Below are 23,430 nucleotides of genomic sequence, written 5' to 3'. Positions count from 1 at the left end.
GAGAACGTACTCGGTTACTAACGTAACCTTGGTTCTCTCTAGAGAGAGGAACGAGTACTGCATATCCTGCCGTGCATGCACGCGCTCTGGTTGCTTCACTGTGAAAAATCAGAGATATGAGCCCGCGAGCGATATTTATAGACCTAAGCCACGCCCGTTTCGGCGGGACGTGACGCAGAGGGCGCAAAGCACCCTCATTGGGTATGACGTCACTCTAGGTCTCGCTCGATAGGCTCAAGCAGTTGCCAGCAGACCAGCCAATAGGCGTGCAAGCTGTCTCGCCTATGCCTGTATGCTGCAGCAACGCGTTTTACATTAATACAAAATTAAAGGATAATTTTTTGGCTTCAGTATTCTCGTGGAAAAGGATTTTCCCCTAGCGTATTCTACGCAGTACTCGTTCCTCTCTCTAGAGAGAACCGAGTTTACGTTAGTAACCGAGTACGTTTTACAGATACTAGACACGTGACTTTCAAATTCTGTTAAGTCTTCGTCGTCGGTTAGGAACCTGGGTGTGCTCTTTGATACCAATCTTTCATTTGAAAGTCACGTGTCTAGTATCTGTAAAACTGCATTTTTCCATCTTAAAAATATATATAAATTACGTCATATGCTCTCATTGACAAATGCGGAACAATTGGTTCATGCGTTCATGACCTCAAGGCTAGATTATTGTAATGCTCTACTGGGTGGTTGCCCTGCACGCTTAATAAACAAACTACAGCTGGTTCAAAACGCAGCAGCTCGAGTTCTTACCAGAACCAGGAAGTATGACCATATTAGCCCAGTTCTGTCAAAACTGCATTGGCTCCCTATTAAACATCACATCAATTTTAAAATATTGCTGATTACTTACAAAGCACTGAATGGTTTAGCTCCGCAGTACTTGAGCGAGCTCTTAACGCATTATAGTCCTTCACGTCTATTACGATCTCAAAATTCCGGCCAGTTGATTATACCTAGAATATCAAAATCGACTGCTGGCGGTAGATCCTTCTCCTATTTAGCACCAAAACTCTGGAACAGTCTTCCTACCATTGTCCGGGAAGCAGACACACTCTGTCAGTTCAAAGCCAGATTAAAGACACATCTCTTTGACCTAGCATTCACATAATACATTATAGACTTCTATAATTTAAAATTAGGCTGCATATAGTAGGTCAGCCGGAACCAGGAACACTTCCCAAAAATCCTGATGTACTCGTTACATCATGAGAAGAATGGCATCTACGCTAATTTTAGTGTCTGTGTTTATCCCGAGGTTTTCCTGCAGCCTGCCGGATCCAGGCCGTATCCAGATCTGACGAAGGACCTTCGCCTGGACCCGATGACAACGCAGTGCTGAAGTGCCAACTAGTCTCTCCCTATGGAGGATCCCTCTACCACTATACAGATAAGGCGTTGTCGGGAAAATTCGTCTCGCGGTCCTACCCCAAAGCAACAAATAAAATATAATTCCTTATCAAAATTTATAAGGAAAGACAAGTATTTTGTTTAGGCTTGGCTTGTAGGGAATTCCAAACCTGCGTATATTCAAACGCACATAACTATAGAACCCATTCTAAATGCGCATGTGAACGCCATCAGCGTTTCTCACAGGTTCGCGTTTAAAGTCTGTGTAGAGAGAATGGTGTCGTCTTAGCGGCCCCTAATTTGATATCAAATGATCATTGTGACAGAAGCAAATCAATTAAAACTAACTTTAGATGGAAATAACTTAACTCTGCTATAAAGCCAAAACAATCTCTGTTACCTTAAATTATACGCTTATCTCTGTAAAGCTGCTTTGAAACAATCTACATTGTTAAAAGCGCTATATAAATGAAGATGACTTGACTTGACTTGACTAAAGATTGGTATCAAAGAGCACACCCAGGTTCCTAACCGACGATGAAGACTTGACAGAGCAGCCATAAAGTGTTAGACAGTATTCTAGGTTAGTACTTGAGGAAGTTTTTTGTCCAATAATTAGAATCTCTGTTTTTTCAGAATTTAGAAGTAGGAAATTACTAGTCATCCAATTTTTTATATCAGCTATGCATTCCGTTAATTTTGTGAATTGGTAAGTTTCGTCTGGGCGTGTAGAAATATAGAGCTGAGTATCATCAGCATAACATTGAAAACTAATTCCATGCTTCCTAATGATATCTCCCAAGGGTAGCATGTACAGATTGAACAGCAACGGTCCTAGTACTGAGCCTTGTGGTACGCCATACTGAATACTAAGACATCTCTTTACTGCTACAAACTGATAACGGTCAGATAACATACATATACGGTCTAACATACATGTTGTTGATTTAGAAGATTTAACGAGTTTAGAAAATTCTTCCTCTCCTATAGTAATGAACTAATCTATTTTTTCCTCAGGGAGACTAAAATGCACTCCTTGATGCGATATTGTAGTAGACGGTTACATAGTTATAATTTTCTCCCTGATATTATCAATCTTATAAGTGAAGAAGTTCATAAAGTCATTACTGCTTTGCTGCTTGGAAACTTTATTTTAAGCTTTATTTTTTATTAGTTTAGCCACTGTTTCAAATAAATACCTAGGGTTTTGTTTATTTTCTTCTTATAGGGTAAAAAAATAAGCAGATCTAGCAGCTTTTAATTCCTCTCTGTAAGCAATCGAGCTCTCCTTCCATGAAATGCGAAATACCTCTAGTTTTGTTTTCTTCCAGTTGCGCTCCATTTTTTTCTGGCTGCTCTCTTGAGGGCTTAAGTGTGCTCGTTGTACCACGGCGTTGGACTGTTTTCTTAATCTTCTTTAAGCACAACGGAGCAACTGTGTCTAAAGTGCTGGAAAAGAGAGAGTTAAAAGTTTCTGTCGCAATATCGAGTTGCTTCTAAGCTATCTGGGATGCTGAGATGATGAAACTGATCAGGAAGATTAATAATAAAGCAATCTTTAGTGGCAGAAGTGATAGGTCTAACATGTTTGTAACACGGAGTCGGCTTTGCAGCCTTGGCTAAATGAAGTTTACACAAGACTAGATAATGATCTAAGATGTCATCGCTCTGCTGCAGAATTTCAACGGCATCAACATTTATTCCATGTGATAATATTAGATCTAGAGTAGGATTACGACAATGAGTAGATCCTGACACGTGTTGTCTAACTCCAATAGAGTTTAGAATGTCTTTAAATGCCAATCCTAATGCATCTTTTTCGTTATCTACATGTAGAATAAAATCACCAACAATTAGGACTTTATCTGCAGCCAGTACTAACTCTGATAGAAAATCAATTATTTGATAAAGTCTGTGACCTGGTGGCCTATAATACAGAAGCCAGCACAAATCTCAAATGTGATTTATCATTTACACTATACATTAAGCACCAACACTGCAAAATAATTATATTTGAAACTAAACTTCTTAGTAATTTTGAAAATATTTCTATAAATTACAGCAACACCTCCTCCTTTGCCTGTCAGAGGGGGAGGTGTTGCTGTAATTTATAGTAATATTTTCAAAATATTTTCAAAATGGTGAGATCAGATCTCTGTGTGGAGTATACCGGCTGTTGTCAGACTACTTGTGCATCTCACTGGATTCTAACAATTAATGGATGTTCGGAAATGTAAACTGATATTTCTACTGACACACTACAGCAAAATATATAAATAACTGGCTTAAAACTTGTGTTTTTGAGTGAAAATAATAATGTGCCTAAGACTTTTGCACGGTTCTGTATATACTTTAGAAAGTCGTGTTGTGTATTACGACATTACACCATCTGACCCTCACTTTTATGGCAGAAAAAGAGTAATTGGCAAAACAGTGCAAATGCAATAGGGTTTTAGTACCTTCACTGCTTAGACTGCAAACAAGCCTAAAATAGACCAGGACTCTTATTTTGAAATGTATATACTTAACTATTGCTCATTAAAATGGTAAACATCATAATTTATTAACATAAGCAATAAATGTAAGGTATTCACTGACTGAAAACATTGAGCTGTGTTTTTACTTTGAAACCAGTAGCACTCATGTTTCAACACTGAATTAACCAATAGTTTGAGTTTGTGGCGGGACTGTGTGTTTGTCTGACCAACTGAAGACTGCTTGAAAACAGAGGCCATGTTTGTAATACAAAAGCTTATAGCATAGCTTATACTCACTGAATACTGTACGGTACTGTATATTAAATTTATTACAATAGTACAATAGTATATTTATTACAATTTTGAACTTTAACAGCCTATTCCTACGCTAGGCTGTGGTGGGATCTTAATCAAAGAAAAAGGTGCCTGCAAGGCAGATCAGCCGAGAGAGAGAGAGAGAGAGAGAGAGAGAGAGAGAGAGAGAGAGAGAGAGAGAGAGAGAGAGAGAGAGAGAGAGAGAGAGAGAGAGAGAGAGAGAAAAGCAGGAAGGATTTGAGGCAGTAAAATTATTCCACAATAAACAGTACACATGACCTCATCAGTTTCCATGTTTAATTCAACAGCTGGAATGACCAGTAATCAGCTGGGAAATAAATATGGTAATGTAAAAAAAAATTCAAATCAATCAAATAAACAAAGAGATGAAAAATCAATCCATCTCACTGGAATGGGATGACTGAGAGCATTGCATTGTGTATATACAGTAATACAGTATTCTGTAGAAAATGTACAACCTCAGTATAACATACTACAGTAGCCTATGTAGTGCAGCAACAGTAAGAGCTATTCCAAACATATCAGGCATTGTTTGCACTTCCATCTGGTGCCACTGTGGTGTAAAAATCTTTAAATTGCACAGCTATTTAAAATACATTCAACACAGATGTAGAGTAGAATGTTTTTATTTTATTTTTTTTATTTATTTTTCAAAAACACAACCAAATCAATATTATATAACCTATAGATTAAAGTTCAAAAGTTTGTCTAGTGGATGCTGGACTGAAAGCAGAAAACACTCACAAATGTTCTTTGTATTTTGCATGAATTCATTATAAACAGTAGTTTCTGATCACGGCCTTTGAAGGACATTTGCCCTGCAGGTAGGTCTGCAGTGAAAGCCTGTTTTCTTCCACCGTTATTCCCACAGAATGGAGCCCAAGTTTGCTAATTCTCTGAGCCCATGATATAGTCAATGCGGGTGTTGGTGAGCTCAGACTAGCGGGAGTACAAATCCCTCAAAGAACTTAAGGCTGACTGTAGTCCTCCGCTAGGCTGTGGTGGGAACCGAATCAAAGAAAAAGGTGCCTGTAAGGCAGATCAGCCTAGAGCCCAAATTGATTTACACACACACACACACACACACACAGACACGCACGCACGCACACAGAGACAGAGAGCAGCAGGAAGGATTTGAGGCAGTAAAATGGTGATGTACAAAACAACATGAACAACATTTAGCTGCATTTATTTCAATGATAACTTGAGGATGCTTTCAGATTAAAGAAGACATGTTGATGTTCGAAACATATTTTAATTTAATTCTGCTTCCTCGGGTTATTTTTCAGATGCTGGACTTTATCACCTAAAACCTTAATCGATACAAGAGGAAGCAAAGTGTGCTCCTCAAAAAGCATTTGAATAAGGCATTTAGACATCAAAACACAAAAACTTTCTCAGACATTTGAATTGCTAGCTGTGCACTTCTCGACGTCTCAAGCCACATTTCTTGACTTCCCCGCTTTTGCTCTCTGAACACACTGAGAAATCGCCTCAGACCATGTTCCACATCAAAAACAACAGCAGAGAAAGAGCGATTCACCTGCTCCCCTCTCTGCACGTCTAGATTCAGAGTGAATCGCTGAGCCACAATAGGGTTCAAAGATCAGCTTTGAAAATAAGGCCAGGGGTCGCAGTTCGCCTTGGCTCAACACCCCGTGGCAACTGGAATAGTAATGTAGTTGCTGGGATCCGGCCCAGGCCGTTGTGAAGACTTCCAGTGAGGAGAAGCTATTGTTTATGGGCCTCTTGGGCTGGAGCAGAGCAGAGAGGCGATGAGCTCCTCCGGCTCCTCTGTGCTGATGCTGGATTTCTCGGGCTCCTCTTGAGGAGTTCAGCATTCCTTTCAGCGTGAACTTTGGCCGTTTACTGTTTCTCACTGTGTCCTGCCCACCAGTGATGAATGTTCATTCTGAGCCAGGCGCCAAAAAGCAGTTTCTGAAGGAAGAAAACAAAGTACATCATGGTTTGCAATATATCTTACTGAGTTCATGGATAATGAAGAACTGCAAATAAAATATACATCATGTGAATCACCAACATAAACCCAACCGGCTGATGACATCAGGAGTTGGGCTGAGCTATCACTTCTCTTGCGGTGTAGTGTTTGTGAATTTTAAGTATGCATAGAATAAAGGACCTATAGTACTATATTTGCCCCAAATAATCTATACAACAGCACTCGCGGAATAATATATCCCACAATGTAATTATCCCTTCTGTCTCCACTGTGACAAAGAAACCAGAAGCAGAGTCAGTCGCCTGACTGCTGAAGGTATTTTCTCCCAAAGTTGAAATAAATGAACTAACTAGCTACATCTTATTTCGGAGATCGTAACCAAATGCCACTCAATGAATTAAATATGTGATGAGGACTAGGGATGTGTCAGAAGCTGAATACCCTATTTGAAAATAATGCCTTCAAAATGAATAACTAATAATTCTACTGAATAACAGGAAAGATATATTTGTTAGATGCAGTCACTCCTCGTGTTTGCTGGATAGCTGGTGAGCAGGGGATAGTCCAATATTATACATAAACCTTTAAAATCACTATGAAATAATGAGTGTGTGAAGTGAATGAGTGTAAACTCTATGAATGAAATGAGCACAGCATGATCGCAAATCAAAAAGACACTTTCCGTCTCTATAAGTCTCTCAGATATCAGAACCTGCCAGGAGTTATATCAGCTAAGATACTGAATAATACACATTTTCTACTACTTGATATGTCTATTTAAATGTTTTAAACCTTTCACGATATGAATAAAATGTGCCTATGTTTCTCTGTCTCACTCTCTCCCGGAGCTGGCAAGCATTTTGTAATCTTTATAATTTGTTCAGATTTGCATTTGTTGCATAAAAGTTGTTTTATCAATTTTCAACCATTGAATATTTTCTTTCAAGTTTCATGATGTTCTATAATCAGCTGTTTTATATAGAGTCCTTTTATTTGAGGTTGTGGATGATTGTCCTGACATGTATATAAAATTCCTCTGGAAAATAATAAGATAGAGTTGTTTTCCATTTGTTTAACAATTAGCATTATTGGTGATAAGATATTGGTGTTTAAGATATATAGAGAAATTTCATAATTATTTTTTTTTAAGTATAATTTTATGAGTTATACAAGGCACATTTGTTAACTGAAATGAATGAAGGTAACAGAATTGTGTTTAAAAGAGGCTTTTCATGTAATTTGACTAAGCCCACTCTTGGTTTTATCCAGATACAGAGACAAATATTTGGCGATTTCTACAGATACATATAGGCTCCACTGCATACCCCTAATGAGGACAATTGTTTTCTTTTTTCACATACTTCTTTTTCTCATTTAGGATCATGAACATGCCTGCAAAGTATTAACACTGATGTATTGTGGAAAGTGCATACAAAATTTTTATTACAATTATGATGTTTGTGGGTCAATGTGACTTGCATATTTCATGGTTAAAGGCATGCTGCACAGACTTTTTTTAATGTATTTTGTTGTGCCAGTTTCTCAACCACCCTCTTGTTGTTACATAAGGTAAGTATGTTGCATTGAAGACATCATTTTTTATTTTTTATGCGTGTTCATTTAGCTGGGAATCAAACCAATAAGTTTGCTGTTGCCTCAGAAAAAGCACACAGAAAAAATGCTGTTTTGGTCACACCTGTTTTGTTTAAAATGTTAAAAAGTTTTAATAAATGTTAGCCACAATACTGTTAATATTATTTATAATTTGTATTGTTTTTGTATAATATTTACAATTTGTATAGTTTTGAAAACAAAAATGTTTAAAAAATAGTTCTATATACAGTTTGATTTAAAAAAAATTCATACGTTATTATGTTTTTTTGTAATGTGTGAGAAATACTGATTTATTTTTTTTGTTTTTCATAGGGTGATTTTTGGTTCATTGTATTGAATCCAATAATCCTAACCCTACATACAAATCATAACAGAATTTGAACTTAATACAAGGGGTAAGCAATACATCCTGCATTATTAAGTAAGTAGCGTGCCAGTATTCCCTTCTGAAAACAAATTGGCTTGGAATCCAATATGCATAAACAACAATATCTTGGAGTTACACAAACCGTGGTGTCATTCCTTTGTGGTCTAGCAAACATTGGTGAGTTTGACACATGCATAAGCTCAGAAAACCAATAGTTACATCATCACAATTAGCTGAAAACAGCACTGGCCACAACAAGGGGTCATGTGACCATGTATTCCATACAGTCACTACGTTCTCAGAGCAGCCTGAGCCAACATTTAATCGAAACCATGTCATCACTGTGCCACATATGTACAAATTAAATTACAGGGCACTGCAGTAATTGGTCACGTCGGCATGAGTAAAGGTGAATGTATAGGGTCTCACAGCAGGGGTTGTGTCCAGCCTGAATGAGTCAGTAGGTGCTGCAATGGTCTCTGTTGAGACTTAGAGGAGCCTGTGGTACAACCACCGGGGTCTGATTTGACCATTACGTCTAAGGACCCTTTTTTAACGATCTAAGCGCATGGTCTAAAGCGCAGGGCGCAAGTTCACTTAGGGCGTGTCTGAATCCACTTTTGCTAGTTTAACGGCGGGAAAAACGGTCGGTGCACCAGGCGCATGGTCTAAAAGGGTCGTCCCTATTCTCATAATGAGTAATGGGTGTGTTTTGGGATTTACGTGCGTTAAACCAATCAGAGTCTCATCTCCCATTCCCTTTAAATGCCAGTTGCGTTCGTGCCATGGCAGATTCGCTATTTACATGATGGAATTTGATAGTGCAAAGACCAAACGTGTCTCCAGAGCACAAACGGAACTGCTCGTGCACGATGTTAAAGTGCGCAAGCAGACCATCTAAGGGACAAGCCGGATTCCACCATATCTTTATGTACACAATAATAATCTTTTACATTGTAATCCTTTTATTTGAAATATTTGGCATGTTTGTGTGCTGCTGTGCGTCCCTGTGTGTTTAATAAGCAGAGTGTACGCGTGTTATGGACCCACCTAGGCGCACATTACTAACGCACTTATTAAATAGAAAAATAATATTGCGCCATTGACTTTAGACCAGGTTTCAGTTGATCAATGGCGCAGTCTATTTCTGTTGCATCAAAATAGCAATGCACCAACAATGCGAGAACACCAGAACACACCTCGTTTTCAGACCAGCACGCCCATGGGCACACAAATGGGCGCAAATGGATTTGCTATTTAAACAACGTGGCGCAGGACGTGAAAATGATAACTGCGTCTGACTGAAACTAGCAAAAAACACTTGCGTCGTGCTTGGCGCTGCACTGCGCCGGGTGTAAGATAGGGCCCTAAACATCATTCAGACTTTCTGCACACAACGCCTAGAAGAGGAGCATCACACACTCATAAATTGTCACTTCTCTGACAGGTGCGAGACCCTAAGCATGGATACTTGAAGCATGTTTGCTAGTCAGTGAAATCCTTCATGTTAATAAGCTAAGACTGCTTATGTGATGTTATGCTAGTGGCCTGAATCAATCAGGCTGGGCCATCTTCTACAAATATAATGAGCATTGAAGTGTCAAATGTAGTATTTTACAGAAATCCTTGAAGCTATTATTGTTTCGGAGGCTCCTTATGGTGGCAGAATTCCATAAAAAGAGTGAGCGATTGCCATTTCTGACTAATACAGTAAAATTAACTATAAATAAAAGATGTAATCCAAAAAGTAACCTTTATCATATTCAAAAGTCCTCATTAGGCATTCAAGCCAAGTCTCGTTTCCTCTCCAAATGCAATTAAGTGCGAGCCTTTAAGGATAAAGTAAGCTTGTTAATAAGTTCACAGAGTAATGAAAAACAGCCTTTTCTTTATTGCTGAAGTGAGAATATTGAATCTAATAACAGGGCTGTGAAACATCAGCGACTCTGAGCAGTGCACCTGCCAACTTCTTGGGGTTAAAAATGGAGCCATGTGTTTTTCTCATTACACATGGAAACCTCAGCCCTGACATCTGGGATCTTCATGACAAATAAACAGACATGATTAAATATCATAGTGTAGTGATGTTGACTATATGGCTGTTCATGCAAAGTTGAAGTACTGTCGACGAGAAAACTCCTCGCATTGAGCTGGTGAAAGCAAAAGTTATTCAGGGAATTTTAAGCTGTAGAAATGTTAAGCCAAAAAAGGTCCAGGTAAACTTATCAACATATATCTTGGGAAAAGTTAGGGTTAGGATTATACAAGATTAGTGAAACATGGTAAAAAGGGACATGATTACAATCTGAGGACACAACAAAATCAAGGATGCTGACGTCATCTACAGCTTCGGAATGGCAATTCAGTAAAATAATGGCAATCAAATTTCCACAACTTTTCCAATGTGTTTGGACCCTGAGGATTGTTGCTTGTGGATACATTTTCAGATTATGATGAGAAACAATTATTCAGTAGTTTCTTCCACAGTATAAGTGCAAATTCCACTCTACCATCATTCCAACAGCAGCATATGCAATATAGGAGACATATGTAATGCACAGCGGTAATAAAGCATTACACTCGTAGTGTTGCTCTGGGAGCCTGTCGGTGAGAAAGAGCCCGAAAATGGCTGTGGAAACAATTTCCTCATCCGCGCCTCAGGCCAGAGATTAAAAAGTGTCAATTATAAATGATGTCAGTCTCACTTACCATGAGGAGCGTTTATGCATGAGGCTATCAGGGAGATTGAGTGGACGGCAGCGGATGATTTCAACATTGCCAACAGCCGACTCTCTGTGCCACTGTCCACTGCTGGATGTGACAACTGACACGTAATAAATTGCGTTTGCCAAAAACAACAGTTTGATGCACTAACATTGTTTATTGACTTTGCTACTCACACAAACCCCATGCCAACTGCAGAATCAGTGGAAATGTGTCTGTACAACCTGATAGTTTCAACATTGGTTCAGATCTGGAGGGAGCTCAAGCTGCTATTTGTTGATCTTTTTTGTCAAGTTTGCGCTACAGCTCTGGCAAAGTGCTTAACTTCATATTCAAGGACATTTGTTTCTTCTTGGACAGGAGCCATTTTCATCAGAACCATGTGCATAAAGCGGGCTTATTTAGCAACCGATGTGTTGCTTTGAATATGTGGCCCCCCTTGAATCCAGATGTCAGAATAAAAGAATGCCTGCACCCTGCGAAGGTCTTCTTTCTCTGTCCCAGAAAACCTGTGAGGGAAGTGAATTCCCACTGAGCAGGAGCATGGATCATGGTAATTGCCAGCGGTACCTTGGGGCCAGAGCAATGAGCTCATTATTTCTCCCAAACCCTTAAGTCTCGCAAAACAACAGCCGGCCGACTGTGGCTCTCGGTGGGAGTCGTGGGCGTGTGTTTGTGCATGACGGTGTCGTCTTCCAGACATCCACTCTGCTGAAGCGTCTGGAAGTTCTTATTGTTTTCATGATAACAAGTAGAATATAGCTAGTTACAAAATAAAAGACATTTCTCACACAGCCTCACGTATCTGACTTGAAAAGCCACGCATTCCCTTTTTGTTGTATTTCTCTCTTGGTGAGGTGCTGCTGAATACAGACTACAGTATCCATCCATCTATCCATCTATCTTTATATCCATCCATCATCTCTCTAAGAGAACAATATCTCTTGCAAAGGTTTTCACAGATCTCAAGCAGAGGAGGCTGTCCAGAGAGCTGATGTGTATGGGAAAGCTGACAGTCATCCTGCACTGAGCTTTCATCTGGAATAGGGCTGTCGCTGGCATTGGTCAGTGCCCAACAGATATAATGCCAAGTGGAGCTTACACAGTATTTAATAGAGAGCCCTTTCAAAACCAATGCAGCTTAATATATCTACTTAACATGGCAATTCAATTAGAAACATGCACTAGTTTATATTTTTGCTACTTTATATTAGGTGTCTTTAACTACTATATACTTGTACAATGTAGGATAGGTTTGTTGGTATGGGTAAGTTTAAGGTGTAAGGGAAGGGTCAACAGTGTAATTATAGATGTAATTACATCAATTAATTACAGCTGTAATTGCATGTAGGTATTTTTTAAAATATAAGTGCAGTATAAAAACGTACATAATAAGTGCACTTTATCAAATGATTAATTTAAATATACTTAATATACACTTTATTATTTTACACTTTAATATACACATTATTTTTATTTCATTTTGTTTTTGTTCACAAATACTGTATAAGGAAAAAGTTTTAAAATGCCATGATTTTAAGAGCTCTTCATCTGTAAAACATCTACCTTAATACAAAGACATGTTTGTTACTTGTTTAAAAATGCAACAATGTTACTTATTTGTTTATTTATATTTATTATTATTTGAATATGTGGCAACTTTTTTAAATGGCCGTAAATGGAGAAACATGCTTTTGTGTGTGTAGTTACAACATCTACCAGCAAGGGCTAACAAGGAGCAGGGGGCTGATGTACTCAAAAAAGGCATTGAAATGTTCATACACAATTTTCTAAGCACATATCGGGATTTATAAAAAATAAACTTAACGTAAATGGGTGCGCACAGTATGGACACTCTAGACACTATTTTACTAGAGTGAGCGAAGTAATGAATGATTTTTAACTATTTTCCAGTTGAACATTTTCATTTCTACAATTAGATTAAATGTGCAGTAGCACATCTGGGAAAATGCTTACTTTAGCCTGATAGCATTAAAAGCATACGCCCCACCCTCCCTGCAAATCGCCGTCCAAAGCCACGCCTCCTGAACGCATGAGCACAGCCCAGAAGACCGGAGACAACGTTACTGCAATACCAATATCATGTGTCATTCACCGGTGAGAAAACCGTGAAAACCGTTAGTAACATCACTACAATACCAAATGTAAACAAATTCTTAAAAACAGAATTAGATGCAGCAAGTTTCCGGTTTGTTTAGCTAGCAAAACTAGTGTGTAATAATATTTCTTGCATGCCAGGGTTCCACGGTGAGAGTCTGCTTGTTGCTGCTTGCCTGCCATTCTCGCTCTGTCTGCACAGTGTACGTGAACGCGCTGATGTCTTATTATGTCTGCGTGAACAGCCTGCGCAGTGGTATGCAAACACACATTGACCGACAGGGAACACATGCTACAGGACCGTTCGGAACGAACGCAACAATTGAACGAACATTCTACAGTACAGTCCTATGCCTTCCACAGACACATATATTTATAAAAATACATTTAGACCGCTTAACAGGAGACTTTCAACCAGCAAACAAACATTTTTTTCTTCAGAGAATCACCTACGGCACCATTAAATATAATATAAGTTAATTAAAGTTAAATTTTTGTTGTGGATACACTGCTTTTGGACACTTTTCCTGTGGCATGCTATCCCAGAGGAAAGAACATCTCTTTAACATCTAAAATGTTTTCCTAGACAAAAATGAGGTTACTTTAACATCAAATGGAGACTTGAGTCTTGACTTCTTGACTTGCTTCTCAAACTTGTCTCCTGAGAGAGAAAAAATCGAACACTCTCACAGCGGTCTCCTTTAAAGATTTAGAGAGATATCATCATCACACACTGTGCTCATATTTTTCTCCTTAGCAAGAGACTCTGGATCACTCACATTTGTCTCCTCTAAAGATTTAGAAGAGATCTCATCATCGTCACACACTGTGCTCAGATTATTAATTTTTTTTTTACTCAGCTAGAGAAACTGGAGCTCTCATATTTGTCTCTTTAGAAAAATATCTCAACAACATCCCACACTGTGCTAGAGGAGCTGTCACATTTGTCTAATTTACTGTAAAGTCTAGAAAAGACCTCAACAACTTTACAAATTGTGCACAAAGTCAAGTATTTCAAATGCACCAAAGTAAACAACAATCCATAAATTCAGAGTTTGAGCCTATATTGAGAGTGAAGTTATGCAGAAATAAGTTCAACGTTAATCTTAATTGTTGACACACAATAAGAGAATTGAGTTGTACAGTTTATGTGCATAGGGCACATCATTTGTTCTTGGAAATAGTAATGTACCCGATGCCTTTATCAAAACTAACTTACTAAAGTCTTACTACAGGAAGAGTAACCCTGGAGCTTACTTTGCTAAAAGGCACATTAAATGTCTTATGACTCAATCCTTGAGCAATTTTATTATTAATACGCAAAATCTGGCTTGTGTGACATACTTTTGGCATGAAATCTATGGAAAGTTTTATATATGAGGCTCCTGATAACCAGCCAAGCCCTGACCCCTTTATGACAAACACACACACACACAAGATAAAAAAAAATTAACAAACATCTGTGGTTGATTGTTCTATATGTCACTCAGGCAGTCACTAGTCTCATTGGGCACTTTATTTATGACAGAATACTCTAATAGTCTGAATTCAGACTAGATTCATTAAATCAGACCATCCATCGATTAAAATTATGACAAATTAATTAGTTTAGCCTGACATTTTATTGGGGCTCCATTTGCATTTTATTTTATTTGCGTTTATTTGATGAGCTTCATTCATGAAACACAAGCAGAACTTTATAAATCATTCTTAAAACATTTCCTAAGTAAACTGCCACATTCAATTCCATGCAGCATTTTACATACTGTAACATTCAAAGCAGGATTTGTACAGAAATTTGGTCTGCTCATATTTTTCACAGCTAGTTTTTGTCTCATCTTGTGAAAGTTAACAGTAATAGCCTTGATCCTGAGTTTTATTGCCAGAATGAGGATGTAAACCAGTGGGTTAGCAAACATTCCAGAAGCATCTTTCTTGATTGATCGTCATTCAAAGTTAACGTTTTCTGACAAAATCCAATGAAAATTGATACAATTTAATTTTATTATATTTGATACTTTACTGACTGATGTTCTTCCCGAGGCTTTTATTTGTCCTGTCTGCCACAGCTCATCACTGCCTCTAATGAAGATCTTAGACTGTGCATGTCATTGTGCTGTCATTAAGTCACATGACATTTACAGCTCAGGTGAATGACTCAAAACCCTCTGTGCCTAGAACTGCACCCAGCCTATTTCGTCAGCAGAGCAGATATTGAGAGCAAGTTCCCACACCCCTGCCTCTCGGTCGGATAAAACCCAAGGATCAGTTGCCTCCCTGAACACCCATGGTCGCGGCAGGCAGCAGATGCAGGCCCTCTGGCTTTCATGTGCTGAGCAGGAAGCAGGCGGTGGGAATTAGACCACTTCGTTTGCTGCTTCCAGTGGATGAAATCTCTCTTTCATCCTGCGCTGTGGCTCTGGCCGCTGCTAAATTTCACTGTATGATGTCCTCTCACTCTTTCCACACACCTTTAAATGGAGCTGCTCTGCCTTCATCTCCTCACCATTAATTACGGCCACTGCGCTGATCTCTGACAGTGAAACAGACATCATCATTATAGATCTCATTTACTAGCTCAACACATTTCCCATGGCGTAATCCTCCAGATTTAAGTGGTTTACGTCATAACATAACATTATCTCAGATGTTTCTCCAAAAAAAACTAAGAGAAATAAAAACAGATACACTTTACAATAATAACATTTGTTAATGCATTAACTAACATGAACTAACAATGAGAAATATCTTATTACAGCTTTTATTGACCTTTTTTAATGTTAGTAAATTAAAATGTTCTTGTTCATGTTAGTTCATAGTGCATTAACTGATGTTAACAGATAAAAGTTTGGATCTTAAAAATGTATCAGTAAATGTTGAGATTAATATTAACTAAGATTAATAAATGCTGTTGAAGAATTGTTCATTGTTAGTTTGTGTTAACTATAATAACTAATGTTAACAAATGAAACCTTTGAAACCTATACAAATGAATGTGGGAATCTGAGAAGCATTAAAAATCTCCATGTAATCTAATTGCTGTCCAGAAGAAATAACTAAGATATGAATGACACCTAATCTGTGCCGTTGCTCTCTGTTTATGCATGTGTGTTTATAACTCTTCAAGCTCTTTGTAGCTGACGGTTTATTTCAGACGGACAGAACCAAAGCGGGTCTTTGCACACGGATGATGTGACATTTTATAAGAGAGCCAAACAGATTAATCTCGCCCCTGGGAGGTTTGTGTAGCTACAAATATTCCCAAAGCATTTCCTAAACCTGGAAATTTTCTTATTCTGTTAGTGTTACACCTACTACATCACTGCCAATAGAAGAACAAGCCAAAATAAGATGTTCATTGAGCAGTAAGAGCAGCAGTTTTGAAGATTGTCTTACATTAACAGGTGGTCCTGCTCTTGGCAGTCAGTCTGGATTTATGCATATTTTAGGCTTCTTGCCAAGTACTCAACTGCCATACTGCCCATCAATAGTGGGGGAATAAGTTATTTATGTCTGATTGAGGGTGCTGAATAAAAATAAATAAAAATCCCACCTGAGAAAACAAACAGAGAAAAGCAGCACATTCTGAGTGGTGAAGAAAGTAGATAAACAGTTTAAGAACAGACTTTATGATGTTGTTTTAGCTTTTTTAACTTGCATAAGTATGTTTCTTAAAGGGTTTCTGAATATGAATATCATGTATTTCAGTAGGGTCATTATTTAATCAGAGCCATTTGTTTTAATGTAAATATACTGCTCTCTCGACATTACTTATAATTAGTAATTACCATGTTATCATTTCTGAGAGATGAAATGCAATGCTCTTATTATTTTGAGCTGTATTTACTGCATTAATCTTGCAGAAATAAAAATCAGGATGGAAGACATACAGAACATACACTAGACTATACTACAGTAAAAATATACAGAAAAAACAGTAATGTTGTGAAATAATATTACAATTTAAAATGATATATTTTAAAATGTAATTTATTCCTGTTATAGCATAGCTGTATTTTTAGCATTATTACTCCAGTCTTCAGTGTCACATGATCCTTTGGAAATCATTCTATGCTAAGATTACTTATCATTATCAATATTTAGTATCATTATCATTCTGAAATGTGGAAACTGTCAATTTATAAAATACCTCTTCTCTTCCCACTAAATACATTTCTTTGTCTACTTTATATAGAAATAATGTTATATCGCAGCTTGGCTGCAGTAATAATCACACAACGAAGAAATGTCCAGAAGGAAATATTAATATTTTAATCAAACTGATAAATCTACTGATCTTCCAAAGGCTTTAAAAGTGAACCAAAGAATAATTACAGAATAGGTTAATATTGTTAATATGTTTAATAGTCATTTTATTTCAGCTAGTTTGATAGACTCTAGTAATTCATTGTTCATTGTTGAACAGGGAATTGATGAGTCGACTAACTATAGGGAATCAGATTTATTTTCCTTTACCCCTATATTACCCACCCAAGTTCATAAACTGCTCTCACATTTAGACTGTAAGAAATCAGTTTTAAAAAATTGTTTTTAAAAGTGTCTGCAGATATTATTGCGAACCTATTGCGTCAATTTTTAATCTGAGTCTATCCACCAATGTTATTCTGCCATCTTGGAAATCAGCTATGGTTATACCATTACTAAAAGGAGATGATCCCTCCGTTTTGAATAATTATCGCCCTTTTTCTAAACTCGCGGTTTTAGCAAAAGTTTTTGAATCTATGGTAAATGATAAAATGAAAGAATACCTAGTTAATAAACTATTTATCTGATAGAACTCAATGTGTTGCTGTAGATAATTACACCTCATCCATGCTAACAGTCAAAAAGGGTGTCCAAGCAAGGTTCTTTACTGGCACCACTTTTTATATTTTTATCAATGAATAAGGGCAGCAATTTTTATGCTGACGATACAATTATTTATCCAGCTGCATCCCCTTTGAAATTATTTTCAGTTTACTTTACTAAAACTGAAGTTAGATTTAAATGTAAACAGCACTAAGTATATTATTTTTTCATGCAGATGTTCTATGACCACTGCTCAGTCTATTCTTACTATTGATGACCTGCATATAGAAAGAGGTACAACTTACAAATATTTAAGAATATGGCTTGATGAGAAGTTGGTATTTGATGTTTATATTGATTACTTGGTGAAAAGACTTAAACCAAGCTTGAGTGTTCTTTTCCTGAAAAAAAAAAAAAAAAAAAAAAAAAACCTTTGGTGCTAGAAAGAGAATTATACAGAGTTTTCTTAATGTATTTTTGTTTTATTTTTACCCATTTTAGACTATGCTGGTGTTATTTATATGCATGCTTCCATGTATTTAATGAAAAGGCTGGATGGTGTTTATCATGCTGCACGGCATGTTATAGCAAATGCTTGAGGGTCCTCTTTAAATCAAAGAAGGAAATCACATATATTAGTATATACTCTAAAGGCATTGCTAGGTTTGCTTCCAAATTACATTACTAGTCTTTTATGCTTACGTAGAAAGAACTATAGCACCAGGTCATCAAGTGGAATTAAATTAAAAGTACCTAGGATACACTCAGAGCACGGAAAATCAGCTTTCTCTTATTATGCCTCATGGCTGTGGAATGAATTTCAAGCTATTATTCCACTAGAAACAATTCCTTCTTTGACTAAATTTAAAAATGTATTGCAGTGTAAAATGAAAAAAAAAAACATGTTGCTGTTTTAATTAATTTGTTGATTTATGATTCATATTTTTTGCTTTGACTGTTTAGATTTTGTCTTGTGTGTTATGTTTATGTGAAGTTTAATGTAAAATTTTAGTACGGCCATTTTGGTCAGGACTCCCAGGAAGAAGAGATTTATTTTACTGTTAATGGGACCTTCCTGGAAAAATAAATGATAAATAAAATAACAAAACTCAAACTAGCACAGGAGAAAACACAACCAACAAAAGACCACACATGACAAAAGAACAGAATGAACTGACTGAGGGCTTATATACATACAGGGATAATTAATGTAGAAACAGGACAGGTGCGGTGAACTATTTAACTACCTAAGAGACTAACTGGAAAACAAATGACAGTGAACATGGACAAACCAAAACTGATCTAAGCACTGAAGAACTGAACCAAAACACTGAAACTAAACAAAATAGAAATATAACCCTGAAAGTAGCTCCCCCTGCTGGAATGCACATCCTCGCGTCGTAAATAGTTCATCTGAGGAGGGAGGAAGAGGGCTCTGGTGGAGGACATGGAGCTGGAGAGGGACGTAACCCAGCAAGAAGGATCTCCTTGAAAAAGTCATGGGGACAACGGATGTAAACAGAGCCAATGGAATGGGAGCCCAGAGCGCAGACAGAGAGCAGATAGACCAGAATAGCACGCAGGCTTCGGAGGCCACAAAGGAGCCATAGCGACAACCCCCCGAGGTGGAACCAGGGTTCCGGAAGGCTGTGGTGGAGCCAGAGCAACTGAGGGCCAAGGTGATGCTGGAGGGAGGGCTTAGCCAGATGGAGCTGTAGGGGTGGGTGGAGAGAGGAAGCGCAGTGGATGACTCGCAAGTCTGTGGTTCAGGCGAGGCGATGTCCCACCGAGATGGAACCGCAGGATCGATGGATGCCAGTTCAGCCATAAGTCTGATGGTCCCAGGTGGAGCCGAGGGAGGGAGGAGCCAAGGCGGAGGAGTCTGGACAACAGGCCAAGGTGGAGTGATGGGATCAGCTGTAGGAGGAGCTGAGGTACTGACGGGAGACAGCAGAGGAACTGGCTGAAGTTTGAAGAGGAGGTGGGAGAGGGAGGCTAGGAGGGATCATAGGAGATGCAGGAGACTTGGAGCTGGGCGGGACCAGTAAAGATGCAGTTCACCAGCACCCACTAAAAGAGAACACCGGGCAAGCAAGCCTTTGTGCGCTCATTGATGCTGGTGTAGTTGAATGCGCACAGTGAAATAGCAATCGGGATAGTCAGTAAGGCTTGCCAAATGGAGGAATCTATGAGTGTGGTCCTCGAGTCTTTGCTGCTCCTGCTCGAGGCAAAGCAACTGGACTGCCGGTAAGTCCATTTTCTCTTGTATCGGTTCCGAGATCTGTCACAGCTTAGCTGCAGTAATAATTGATCTACAAATAATTGTTCGGAAGGAAACAAACCTTAAAATAATAATCAAACTCAGACAAGCACAGGAGAATACACAACCAACAAACGATATCACGGAACAAAGAACAGAATGAACTGAGGGCTTATATACATACAGAGATAATTAAAGTAGAAACAGGACAGTTATGGTGAACTAATTAACTACCTAGGGAACAAATGATAGCAAACATGGGCAAACTGAAACTGAACAAAGAGATCATACCCATGCTCAATTTTCATCTGACAAATTAAGCAAACTTGTTAGCTAAAGGATAAAAAAACACACATACATCAGCATTTCTGTATAAAATTTCGACAATAATATTCTATGTACTTACACTGAACAAAGTTATAAACGCAACACTTTTGTTTTTGCCCCCATTTTTAATGAGCTGAACTCAAAGATCTTAGACTTTTACTATGTACACAAAAGGCCTATTAGGCCTCAAAGATTGTTTATCTGTCTAAAGCTGTATTAGTGAGCACTTCTCCTTTGCCGAGATAATCCATCCACCTCACAGATGTAGCATATCAAGATGCTGATTAGACAGCATGATTATTGCACAGGTGTGCCTTAGGCTGGCCACAATAAAAGGCCACTCTAAAATGTGCAGTTTTACTGTACTGGAGGGGTCGAGGGGGGTCGGGGGGGTCGGGGGGACACCTCCGAAAAAAAGAAAAAAAAAGTTGTTGATTGTGGCCTGTGGAATGTTGGACCACTCCTCTTCAGTGGCTGTGCGAAGTTGCTGGATATTGGCAGGACCTTGAACATGCTGTCGTATACACCAATCCAGAGCATCCTAAACATGCTCAATGGGTGATACGTCAGGTGAGTATGCTGGCCATGCAAGAACTGGGATGTTTTCAGCTTCCAGGAATTGTGTACAGATCCTTGCAACATGGGGCCGTGCATTGTCATGCTGCAACATGAGGTGATGGTCATGGATGAATGGTACAACAATGGGCCTCAGGATCTTGTCACGGTATCATTCAAGATGCCATCAATAAATTGCACCTGTGTTTGTTGCCCATACCATAACCTCACCGCCACCATGGGCCACTCGATCCACAACGTTGACATCAGCAAACCGCTCACCCACACAACGCCATACACGCTGTCTGCCATCTGCCCTGTACAGTGAAAACCGGGATTCATTCATGAAGAGAACACTTCTCCAAAGGGCCAGATGTCATCGAATGTGAGCATTTGCCCACTCAAGTCGGTTACGACGACGAACTGCAGTCAGGTCGAAACCCTAATGAGGACGACGAGCATACAGATGAGCTTCCCTGAGACGATTTCTGACAGTTTGTGCAGAAATTCTTTGGTTATGCAAACTGATTGTTGCAGCAGTCCCCCCCGGTCCCCCCAAATACAGTAAAACTGCACATTTTAGAGTGGCCTTTTATTGTGGCCAGCCTAAGGCACAAAAAAGGTTAAATAATGAGGTTAAATAATGATCAAGCGTAGCGTCAGTTCTTGCAGGTCACGTTAGTCAAGCTCGCATCAGCTGACTCTCAGCTGATCCACATCTACCTAAAGTAATACAACGCTTATCAATGTATACATATATAAGCTCCTTCAGTATTATCAGCAGCTATCGCGTTTCTCAGGAGCTAATTAAATGGTGACATTCGGCAGGCAAACCACATCATCTCACAAGGGAATCTCACAATGAGATTGCATCTCACAATGCAATCGGGAATTTAGCAAGAGGAATTTGTTTCCCACAAGGATCTCACCTCAGATTTATTCAAATTCGTGAACTTGAACATGAGATTTGCCGCATTGATTATAAGCTGCCTGATTTGGAAGTGAACTCAGTCTGTATTGCTGCTCGCATCGCTGCATTATTGACACATGACTATTTCATTGAAATAAAGAAACAAACAGAGAGAACATCCAGGTAGCAATGTCACAAGACAAAGAACAGAAGCTAACTGAGGGTATAAATCAGCGATGTGATTCACTCTCCATTCATCTATGAAAGTCTTCACAAAGCTAAGTTCCTTTTTAATGCTCATTGCTAAAAGCTATCAGGGTATTGGCAACATGCTTGTTGCTAATGCTATACATGCGGCTTGGGCTTATCTAACTCAGACATTTTCATTAAAATGCTCTTTCTAGGCTTATGCGATCATATTGGCTATGTGCGTTACTATCTGTTGTCATTGGCTGTGGCACAGCTCTAAAAAAGACATAGTAAACAGTCACTATTCAGTTGAGTCACTTCAGCGTTATCGGACATGCTTGGTCTATCTACTGTAGTTCTTGGAAACACAGCGTTCTTAAAGCTATAGTGAATTGTATACCGTGCTTGCATTTTAATGCACTGTTTTTTAAGGGCTTGCTTTTTTATAGGCTGAAATGCAACATGGTTGTATATTTAAGCTGTGTATATTTAAAGGGATACTCCACCGTTTTTTCATATTAAACTATGTTATTCCCTTATCTAAGACGAGTTGATACATACCTCTCTCATCTCAGTGTGTGCACTTAAAGGGTTACTTCAGGATTTAGCATTAAGCTTTGTATTAGTAGAAAACCTGTAGTATTTTCGAATTACCATGCTTTCCACCCTCATATCCCCCTGAGACAAGAGATTTATGTATTTTTTTGTCTGGAAAAAATCCTCCGATGACGCAAAAATCGTCATTTTGCGTCATCGGAGGATTTTCTGGACAGAGGCTAAAGACTACAGCCAGTAGATGGCGTTGATCCGCATGTTTTCAGCCCGCCCATACAGGGTGGGATCTCACTCAGAATGTACACAGTGTCAGCCGTCTTTCTTTGGAAGCTAAGCTAGCAGGCTCTTGTTCTGTGGAGAAAGCTGAATAGTAAGAGAAAGCTGAGTAAGTAACCATCCTCCTTTTCCCGGACTTGTCCGGCGGGCGAGATCGTTCAAAATGTCCGGGATTCAGCTTTTGCTTTCTGCGGTCGCCATTCATTGTTTACATGCACACCTTTCAATCTAACTGAATTCATTCCGATTGGTGAATTTTAATGTAGTGTTTACATGAACGCTAAACAAGTGATCGGTTGATGTGCGTTTTACCATTGCTAAGAAAAATTCCCGCTCCTCCGTGAGAGATGCGAGACCCGGCGCGTCTCAGTAATGACGCCACCGGCCTCGCGCTGTTCTCCCGCGGCCGTCAGCCTCGTCCTGCTCGCCACAGTAAACATGATGAATGGCGACTGTAGAACGCAAAAGCCGAATCCCGGACATTTTGGACGATCTCTAAATCCCTCGCAAACTCATCACGTAGGCTAGCTTTGTTGTTTACAACTGCGCACTCTTACCGGTAGGCGTGGCCTCCTAAGGCAGCGAAGCGGCACTCTTACC

At 38.8% G+C, this 23,430-nt stretch overlaps 1 long non-coding RNA gene across 1 annotated transcript in view; it reads right to left on the bottom strand.

The window, feature by feature from the left end:
• Nucleotides 1–4,429: 4,429 nt before the first annotated feature.
• Nucleotides 4,430–23,430, bottom strand: part of LOC308704238 — a 146,880-nt gene continuing 127,879 nt past the window's right edge. The window contains exon 5 of the long non-coding RNA XR_014031780.1: nucleotides 4,430–6,104. This is a non-coding gene — a long non-coding RNA (uncharacterized lncRNA). The remainder of the gene's footprint in view (nucleotides 6,105–23,430) is intronic.

Source organism: Scardinius erythrophthalmus (genome assembly GCF_964197995.2).
Source record: "Scardinius erythrophthalmus genome assembly, chromosome: 16".
In the NCBI taxonomy this organism is placed as follows: domain Eukaryota; kingdom Metazoa; phylum Chordata; class Actinopteri; order Cypriniformes; family Leuciscidae; genus Scardinius; species Scardinius erythrophthalmus.
Note: the sequence above shows the minus strand (reverse complement) of the source record. Positions and strands in the feature narration are given on the sequence as shown.